Here is a 2,885-nt window from a genome sequence, read left to right on the forward strand (position 1 = left end):
TACGCCCATGGCTCTATCGCCAGGAAATTCCAAGGGTTTTAGGAACTGTGAGCCAGGAACCATGGTAGAAGACCAACTACATATTTCTGAGTTTGATCATCTGAATGATCACATTTATTATAAGTCACAATTTTGCACCAGCTGCTTCCCATTGGATATCTTGGTGCCATAGTGTAAGCAGGAAGTATCTCAGGTGCGGCCGAGTTTGGAACGAAAGGATATGAGCGGTGTTTGAGATGGCATGACTTGGCTTCTGAGCGTGTTCCAGAGAACCTCCCCTTTTATATTTTGTACCTTGAAGTTCTCTGAAATATATTATTTGACAATAGAGTTCTACAACTAAAGAACGCTTACCATAGAAGGAATGTTTGTGTTCTCCCAAATCCATGTGTTGAAATTCATTGTTATCCCCATTGGATGGTACTAGAATGTGAGTTTTGGGTTAGATCATGAGGGCAGAAATCTCATAAATGGAATTAATGCCCTTAGGAAAGAGACTGGAGAAAACTCCTTTACCCCTTCATCATGTGAAGTTATAGTCAGAAGATAGTTGTCAATGAGAACAAGGAGCTCACCAGATACCAAATCTCTTACAGTCATGACCTCAGACTTCCCAGCCTTCAGAATTATGAGAAATAGACACTTATTTTTTTATAAACCACCCAGTTAGTGGCATTTTTGATAGTAGCTCAAGTGAACTAAGACATCACATTAACTATATATGCTGCCTTTTAATTTTTATCCCTTTGAATAGATAGGCTGTCTTCAGTAACTTCATTTACTACCACATCACATGTTTCCCCTCCAACACTGATTTTGTATTTCATCAGTAGACAAATGGTTTAATGAAGATCCAATTGTTATTCACGGGAATTTTAGGCTCTCTGGCAGGACTGGGTTGTTATTTAGTCCAAACCAGAGCTATATCTTTGTATCAAACCAACAGTTCTTGAGTTTCCAATCTTGTTTTTCCTCTTCTGGGGCCAATTGTTGGCTTTTTGTAGCCTTTTTTTCTGAATTATCATTTGAGAAAATATCCCTTTGGACCATGAAAGAGGCTTGACTGCTGTAGTTTCCTTTAAGGGCAGCATTCCTTGCAGAAATGTCAGCAAGGTGATTGCCTTAACTTCCAGAGAGTCAAGTTTAGAATATCTAGGAATCTTAGTAATAGCTAAAGTGGCAAGTAAAAGTATTGTATCCAGTAATTCCTGAACATAAGGGCCATTTTAGATTTTATTTCCACTGACAGTAAGGAAGTCACGTTGCTTAAACAACATTCCAAAAGCATGAGCTACTCCAAAAGCATATCTACTACCAAGCATATCTATCTACTTGAACTTGGCTAAAATACAAGCCTATGTAAGATCATATATTCATCCTGTTGGACCAAAGTAGCCATAAGTAATGGTGCTGCCTCAACAATATCAAAAGGAGTTTCAAAAGCATACTCAGCACAGTACTTGCCATTGTCATCTTTTAAATAAGAACCGTCAGTGAACCAGGATAAGTCAGCATTATTCAAAGAAATTTCCTTCAGATCATCATGAGGCGTTAGGAGACAATCCGTCAGTGTTAAAGAGTTATGACAGAGTTTTGTCAGAGATGGAGGGGAAAAGAGTAGCTGAGTTAAGGTTATTAAAATAAAAGTTATATGAGGAGCAGTTTGCAAACGGACTTCACAAGTGGTGAGGCAGCTGACCGAGAAGTGTTGACAGGGATGAGAATTCAGGAGGGCTTCTACTGAACAAGGTATAAAAATGGTTAAAGAGAATCCACAATAATTTTCCTGATGGCCTTAACCAAAATATCAGTAGCCACAGTGGCTCATTTGAAAAGACCCTGATGCTGGGAAAGATTGAGGGCAGGAGAAGGGGACGACAGAGAATGAGATGGTTGGATGGCATCACCAACTCAATGGACATGAGTTTGGGTGGACTCTGGGAGCTGATGATGGCAGGGAGACCTGGTGTGTTGCAGTCGCAAAGAGCTGGGCATGACTGAGTGACTGAACTAATAGTGGCTCCAAGGCAAGGGGGTAGGGGGTGACTCCATGACTCAAGATCTACTTCTGACTGTAATATGCTAAGGGTCAGTGGTGGTGCCCACATTTGGAGTGAGCACCCCAAAGGTGTTCCCTTCTTTTTCATATACAAAAAGAGAACAGGGGATATGATCGTTTGAGGTGCCGAGGAAGAGTGAGTTCATCAAACTCTCCTTTAAGGCCTTAAAATCTATGTTGTCTGGTTCTTCCCATAAAATCAGATCAGGGTTGGTGTTTTTTAGTAAAACATATAGAGGTTTGGCCACTTGAATCCAATTTTGGCAATAATCAACCAGCCTGAGAAAACCTTACATTTGGCACTTAGTTTTGGGTTTTAGAAAACTTAAGACACCCTGAAGCCCATGTGGATGTAGGTGTAGCTCTTGTTCTGATATCAGATGATCGATCTAAGTATCAAACCTGGGTTTGGGCAAAATGCAGTTTTTCTCTGTTGACCTTGTGTCCCTTTAACACTAAAACATTAGCAAGTGGATGATGCCATTTTCCTACACGGACGCTTGAGAACAAAGAAGCAGATAATCTCCATACTGCAACAGAGTAGAATCCTAGGGGATTTTTGTATCATTCAGATCAGCCTTCGGGATTTATGAGAAATAAGGACTCTCAGGAAAATCCTGAGACATCACTGTCCAGGTAAATTGTTTTTCTCCCCAAGTGAAGGTCAGGTTTTAGCTGGTTTCATCATTTGGAATATTAAAGAACACACTGAATAAATCAATTATAATAAAGAATTTGCCTTCAGAGGACATGGATATTAGCAGTGAATCAGGGTTAGAAGTAATGGTGTCGAAGGATAACACTGCTGCTTATTGCTCAGGGGTTC

Source organism: Budorcas taxicolor, chromosome 3 (genome assembly GCF_023091745.1).
Source record: "Budorcas taxicolor isolate Tak-1 chromosome 3, Takin1.1, whole genome shotgun sequence".
Lineage (NCBI taxonomy): Eukaryota > Metazoa > Chordata > Mammalia > Artiodactyla > Bovidae > Budorcas > Budorcas taxicolor.